This window comes from Penaeus vannamei, chromosome 27 (assembly GCF_042767895.1).
Source record: "Penaeus vannamei isolate JL-2024 chromosome 27, ASM4276789v1, whole genome shotgun sequence".
NCBI lineage: Eukaryota > Metazoa > Arthropoda > Malacostraca > Decapoda > Penaeidae > Penaeus > Penaeus vannamei.
Window position 1 is genome coordinate 32,374,364 of NC_091575.1, and position 7,500 is coordinate 32,381,863.

Consider the following 7,500-nt stretch of genomic DNA (forward strand, 5'->3'; position numbering starts at 1 on the left):
AGGACTTTGTGTTATTGGCTGGAGTCCGTGTTTTTTCAGTTTAATTCCAGAGTTATGAATTCCTGGAAGGGAGAATGATGCTTTTGATTTTTGTTCTTATCTTGTATAGAATCAACACGAGTGATATGTGATCTGCTTGGATATGAATGTGATTTTTGTTGTGACGTTGTTCGTTGTGTGTCTTTTCCATCTTTTTTTTATTACAGTGTTTGGATTTACTTTGTTATTATGTGTATTTTTTTCTAGTTTTTTCCCTCCGTGTTTTGATGTATTCATGATGTGAAAAAAAACTATTATGTGTATTTTTTCTTTTTTTCCTCCGTGTTTTGATGTATTCATGATGTGAAAAAAATTATATTATGTGTATTTTTTCTAGTTTTTTTACCCTCCGTGTTTTGATGTATTCATGATGTGAAAATAAAAAAAAAGTTATCATTCATTTTCCGCTATTGTTCGTGTTTTGAGATACTGATGATTTGGTGATTAAAAGAGAAGGTCTTGAAAGAAGGATTTTTTTTTATCTTCATGTCGACAGTAATTGCAGGCACGAGTCAATTAATGACTGTCGTAATTGTATTGCTGTTTGATGTGATTCACTATCTTCATTATTGTTTACAGTTTTCACAATTCTTCGTCTTCATGGCATTATCCTCACTATTGTTTAAGGTTGTAGTTCTTCGTCTTCGTATCACTATTTTCACTATTATTTACCGTTTTCACAATTCATCGTCTTCGTTGGTTATTATTTCCATTACTAAATATACTACTTTCTATTCTTCATTGATCTAACTACTTCCTATTCTTCATTGATCACTATTATAATCATTCGTTCACTGTTTTCATCGGTCCCTGTTACCATATTCATTGTTTCGTATCGATATTTTTATTGTTTTTGTTTCTATTGTCTCATGTTTTCATTGTCTCGACTTCCTTGTTTATACTTATATATTATTATTATATTATTATTATATTATTATTATTATATTATTTATTATATATTATTATTATATTTTTGTTTAATATTTTCATTGTCTCGACTTCATTGTTTATTCTTATAACTCTAATCGCTGCTTCGAGCAATTAAAGATGAGTTTCTCTGAGCGAACTTCCTTGGAGAGAAACACCTTATTTTTTTTTATGAATTGGTGTCTCGATATTCTTATTTTCGTTGTTTTTATAAATTAGTGTCTTCATATTCTTATGTTCGTTGTTTTTATGAATCAGTGTCTTCATATTCTTATGTTCGTTGTTTTTATGAATTGGTGTTTTGATATTCTTATTTTTGTTGGTTTTATGAATTGGTGTCTTCATATTCTTATGTTCGTTGTTTTTTTTATGAATCAGTGTCTTCATATTCTTATGTTTGTTAGTTTTATGAATCAGTGTCTTCATATTCTTATTTTCGTTGGTTTTAGGAAATAGTGTCTCGATATTTTTATTTTCGTTGTTTTTAGGAATAAGTGTATTGATATTTTTATTTTCTTTGTTTTTTTTTTTATAAATTAGTGTCTTCATATTCTTATGTTCGTTGTTTTTATGAACTGATGTCTTGATATTCTTATTTTCGTTTGTTTTTTTATGAATCAGTGTCTTCATATTTTTATTTTCGTTGGTTTTAGGAATTAGTGTATTGATAATCTTATTTTCGTTGTTCTTATAAATTAGTGTCTCGATATTTTTATTTTCGTTGTTTTTTTATGAATCAGTGTCTTCATATTCTTATGTTCGGTGTTTTTATGAATTGGTGTCTTGAAATTCTTATGTTCGTTGTTTTTTTATAAATTAGTGTCTTCATATATTTATGTTCGTTGTTTTTAGGAATTTATTATCGTTGGTTTTATGAATTAGTGTCTCGATATTCTTATTTTCGTTGTTGTTTTTTATGAATCAGTGTCTTGATATTTTTATTTTCGTTGTTTTTTTATGAATCAGTGTCTTCATATTCTTATTTTCGTTGGTTTTATAAATTAGTGTCTTGATATTCTTATTTTTGTTTTTTTATGAATCAGTGTCTTCATATTATTATGTTCGTTGTTTTTATGAATTGGTGTCTTGATATTTTTATTATCGTTAGTTTTATGAATTGGTGTCTCGATATTCTTATTTTCGTTGTTTTTAGGAATTAGTGTCTTCATATTCTTATGTTCGTTGTTTTTATGAACTGATGTCTTGATATTCTTATTTTCGTTGGTTTTAAGAACCAGTGTCTTCATATTCTTATGTTCGTTGTTTTTATAAATTAGTGTCTTCATATTCTTATTTTCGTTGGTTTTAGGAATCAGTGATTTCATATTCTTATTTTTCCATGAGGAAGATTACAGAAGGGGATGTGGAAACATGAGAGGACGGGGAGAGAGAGAGGGAGAGGGAGAAGGAGAGGGGGAGGGAGGAGGAGAGGGAGAGGGAGGAGGAGAGGGAGAGGGAGAGGGAGGGGAAAAGGGAGAGGGAGGGGGATAGGGTGGAAAAGGGAGGGGGAGGAAGAGAGGGAGAGGGATAGGGGGGGGAAGAGAGGGAGGGGGAGGAGGAGAGGGAGAGGGATAAGGGGGGAAGGGAGAGGGAGGGGGAGGAGGAGAGGGAGAGGGAGAGGGAGGGGGAGGGATGGAGGAAGAGCTCAGGAGGACGAGGTAGAAGGAGAGGGAGAGGGAGGGAGAGCGGAGGAGGAAGAAGGAAAAAAAAGTAAAACATGAGAGCACCGGGAGAGAAAATTTCTGCCATTTAATTTTAATGAAAGAAAAAAAAGAGAAAAAAAAACGCATTTGATTGATTCTCCTTTTTAGTCTGTTCGAAGCGTCCATTTTCATTTAAGAAGAATCAGATTCCAATGGTGGAGTGTCCCTTGTCCGGCCGGTGGAGTGTTGCGATACGGGGTGGTAGAATTTGATATGCTAGGGGTGTGTTTTCTGTCTGTCTGTCTATGTCTGTCTGTCTGTTTCTGTCTCTGTTTTTGTTTTAGGTTTCGGTCTCTGTCTGTCTCTTTCTTTCTCTTTCTCTCTCTTTCTTTCTTTCTCTTTTCTCTTTCACTTTCTCTCTCTCTCTCTCTCTCTCTCTCTCTCTCTCTCTCTCTCTCTCTCTCCCTCTCTCTCTCTCTCTCTCTCTCTCTCTCTCTCTCTCTCTCTCTCTCTCTCTCTCTCTCTCTCTCTCTCTCTCTCTCTCTCTCTCTCTCTCTCTCATTGCTTCATCCTTCCCTCCCTTCCACGCTCGCCCCTTAAATTATGAAAACATGACTAAACAATTTTCAAAAAATCTAATTTAGAAATCCGTACACTTCATGCATTTTATACCAAACTTTTCTAGAAGAAAAAAAATGGACCTTAATCATAAAACAAATAAATCTAATATGACCTCATTTTCCCGCCAATTTCACGAAAATCTCGTCGGGGTGGAATTCGAGTCTGAAATTTCCCGCCAATTTCACGAAAATCTCGTCGCGGTGGAATTCGAGTCTGAATTAATTCTAAAAACGCCAAAGACTCTTTCCGGATAAACGCGGCGGATTTATGCATAGACGTTTATTGGGTTCCTCGTCATGAGAGTGGGAGGGTGGGAGAGGGAGGGTGGGAGAGTGAGAGGGAGAGGGGGAAGGGAGTAGGAGAGGGAAGGGGGAGGAAGGGTAAGAGGGTAAGAGGAGGGAGAGAGAGAGGGAGTGAAGGGAGAGGGGAGAGGGGGGGGGGAAGGGAGAGGGAAGGGAGAGAGGGAAGGGGGAGTGAGGAGGGAGAGAGGAGGGGGAGAGTAGGGAGGGGGAGAGGGAGAGAGGGAGGGTGGGAGAGGGAGAGATGGAGGAGGGGAGGGGGAGATGGAGAAGGGGAGGAGGAGAAGAGGAGGGGGAGATGGAGGAGGAGGAGGAGAGGTAGCGGGAAGGGGGAGGGGGAGGGCAAGAGGGAGGGGGAGGGCGGAAGGAGTCATGAAAACGAGGAAGACAGAGGGGGAGAGGGAGAGGGAAAAGGAGAGGAAGAGAGAAAGGTAAAGGGTGGGGAAGAGGTAGAGGGAGATGAAAAGGAAGAGGGAAAGTAAGAGGAAGTGAAAGGCAGAGAGGAAAAGGAAGAGGAGTAGAAAGAGGAAGGAAAAACAGGAAGAGGAAGAGGAAGAGGTCATGAGACAAGAGAAAAAGAGGAAATGCGGGAAGCCGAAAGGAGGGCATAGGAGGAGAGAGGAAGCCCGGGTATCATTTTTACTTATCTGTTTGTTTCACTTACGGAAGACGCTTAAAAATACGCTTCTCACCCTTCCTTTTTCATTAAGCTAATCTACAACACCAACAGATCATACGAAACGAACACCCACACCGTAAATAAAACGAACAAAACCGAACGCGTAACAACAAATAAAGATAAACCAATAAATAAGTAAACTAGAAAAACAAACAAAACAAAAAAACAAAACAAGTGGTTTTAGAAGAACGACCGAATTCAACAAGCAAAAGGAGAAGGGAGAAGGACCCACGGCAAGGCCCGCGGATACCGAGCAGTTAGGATACGGGGGCCCTTGATTAACTCGCACTGGGGTGGGGGGAGGACTGGGGGTGGGGAAGGGGGAGAGGGGACTGGGGGGTATGGGGGTGGAGGAGAGGGGGTAGGGGGGTGGGTGGGGGAGGGGGAGGGGGGGAGTGTATGGAATGGTTGTGGTGGTGGAAGGGAAGTGTGGAATGGTTCTGGTGGGGTTAAAAGGGGGGGGGGGGTAGGGGTGTGTGTGGTTCTGGTGGTGGTAGTAGGAGGGGGGGTTGTGGTGGTGGTAGGAGGGGGCCCTTTATTAACTCGCACTTGGGTGGGAGGACTGGGGGTGGGTCGGTGGGGTGGGGGAGGGGGAGTGGGGAAGTGGGTAGGGGGAGTGTGGAATGGTTGTGGTGGTAGGGGGGTTGTGGTGGTGGTAGGGGGAAGGGGAGGGGGTAGGGGGAGCGTGGAATGGTTGTGGTGGTGGAAGGGAAGTGTGGAATGGTTCTGGTGGTAGTAGGGGGTGGGGGGTGGAATGGATCTGGTGGTGGTGATAGGGTGTGTGTGGTTGTGGTAGTGGTAGGAGGGGGGAGTGGTTGTGATGGTGGTAGGGGGGGGTTGTGGTGGTAGGAGGGGGGAGTGGTTATGGTGGTAGGGGTGTGTGGTTATGGTGGTGGTAGGGGTGTGTGTGGTTGTGGCGGTGGTAGGGGTGTGTGGTTATGGTAGTGGTAGGGGGGTGGGGGTGTGGTTCTGGTAGTGGTAAGGAGGTGGGGGGTGGAATGGTTCTGGTGGTGGTGATGGTGGTAGGGGAGGGGAGAGTGGAATGGTTCTGGTGACGGAAGGAGGGAGTGAAACGGTTCTTTTGGATTGTAGAGGTGGCGGTGGTAGTGGAAGATTGCTGCTGGATGCTAATTGGATGTGGATCAGTGGATTGGTTCAGGTGGATCGTGGTGGCGACGGTGGGTGGAGCACGTGGATGAAAGGGGTCAGTGAATTGGTGGGTAGCTTGCGGTGGTGGTTTTGAGTGCTGTGGAAGTGGGTTGGTGGTTTTGGTGGTGGAAGTGGAAGTGGGTCTGGTTAGACTGTGGTTGGGCGGTTATAGGCTTCTGTTCCGATGGTGGTAATATGCGGTAGAAATCGGTTAATGTTTTTTTTTTGTGTGTGGATTGGTTGTGGTTGTAGTGGTTGGTGGAGTGTGGTAGCAGAAGTGGGTGAGTGGTTTTTGGGTGGATTGTGGTTTGGGCGGTTAAATTTCCGTTCTGGTGGTGGTAGAATGGGGTCGAAAAGTGGTTAGTGGTTGCGGTAGATCGGATGTGGTAGGAAAGTATAAGTGGATTCGGTGGATTGGCTGTGGTTGTGGTGGTAGAATGCGGTCGAAAAGGCGTAAGTGGTTTTGGTGGACTGGCTGTGGTTGGAGATGAAATGAGATAAAGAAAAAAAGTAGTTAGTAGTCTTGTGGATTCGCTACGGTGGTGGGGCGGTGTGCAGTGAAAGTAGGTTAGTGGTTTTGGTTGTGGTTAGGGGTTAGAATGTGGTAGAGAAAGATGGGTAGTTTGGTGGATTGGCTGCGGCGGTTGTAGGGTGAGGTAGAAAGGGGTTGGGTGGTGATGTAGCGCAATGGAGGTGGGTTAGTAGTTTGGGTGGATTCGCTGTGATTGACGGTAGATTGCGGTAAAAAAGGTTTAATAGATTGGTAGATCCTCTGCGGTGAAGGGTAGAATGAGGTAGAAACAATCGTAGATTGATCTATGGTGGAGGGTAGAAAAAGGTAGAAAAATCGTAGATTCGTAATCCTCTGCGGTAGAGGGTATAAAGAGGTAGAAAAATAGTATATTGGTATATACTTTCTGATGGAGGGTAGAATGAGCTAGTAAAAATAGTAGATCAGCAGATCCTCTGCCATGGAGCTTAGAATGAGGTAGAAAAAATCGTAGATTCGTAGGTCCCCAGGAATGCCTTACGATATAGTAGAGCAATCTATACTAGATACTCTTCGGTAAGTCGGCCTAAGACGTCTCGAACGATCTATACTAGATACTGTCTCAAAAATATTCGGCAAGTGATCCTGAGGCGTGTCAGAGCAGCGGCCCTTAACGCTGGAGCCACCAAAGTCAGCGGCCAATTATATTTCCTTTGTGGGGGTGTAACATGTGTGTCAGACGTCGATCTTGCAACGCGTCTATGGAGGATCAATACTGGCAGCATGAGGCAGGGGGGGTTGTGGGGGTGTTGTGTGTGTGGGGTGGAGGGGGTGTTGTGTGTGTGGGGGGAGGGGGGGGTTGTGTGTGTGTGGGGGTGGGGGGGGTTTGTGTGGGGTGTGTCGGGGGGGTTGTGTGTGTAGGGGGTGGGGGTGGGGGTGGGGGGGGTTGTGTGTGTGGGGGTGGGGGGTTGTGTGTGGGGGGGTGGGGGTTGTGTGTGTGTGGGGGGTTGTGTGTGTGGGGGAGGTTGTGTGTGTGTGGGGGTTGTGTGTGTGGGGGAGGTTGTGTGTGTGTGGGGGGGTGTTGTGTGTGTGTGTGAGGGGGGGGTGCGTTTGTGTTTGTGTAAGTGTGTGTTTGGGGGGGTTGTGTGTGTGGGTGTGGGTGGGGGTGGTTGTGTGTGTGTGGGGGGTTTTTGTGGGGGGGTTGTGTGTGAGGGTTGTGTATGAGGGTTGTGTGTATGTGTGTGTGTGTGTGTGTGTGTGTGTGTGTGTGTGTGTGTGTGTGTGTGTGTGTGTGTGTGTGTGTGTGTGTGTGTGTGTGTGTGTGTGTGTGTGTGTGTGTGTGTGTGTGTGTTTGGGTGGGTCGCAGGATGGAAATGTGGATGTGGGCACATGTTTATGGGAGGGGGCATGTGTGTGTGTATGTTATGTTTGTGTGTTTGTGGGGTTGGGTGGGAGGGCGCATGTGTTTGAGCATGTGTTTGTTTATATGTCTGTATGCGATCTCTATGCGAATAATTGAATGAGTAACTGCATGAATGACTGTGTGTGCATGCGTGTGTGGGTGTGTGTATGTGATAGTGTGTGTGTATGTGCGTATGTGTGTATGTGTGTATGTATGCGTGCGTGTGTGTGTATGTGTGTGTGTGCGTCCGT

General features: G+C 44.1%; 1 protein-coding gene across 8 annotated transcripts in view; it reads left to right on the forward strand.

Moving 5' to 3' along the window:
• Positions 1 to 7,500, forward strand: part of LOC113804112 (uncharacterized) — a 148,662-nt gene that overhangs the window by 46,816 nt on the left and 94,346 nt on the right. The gene's annotated exons all lie outside the window — the stretch shown is intronic.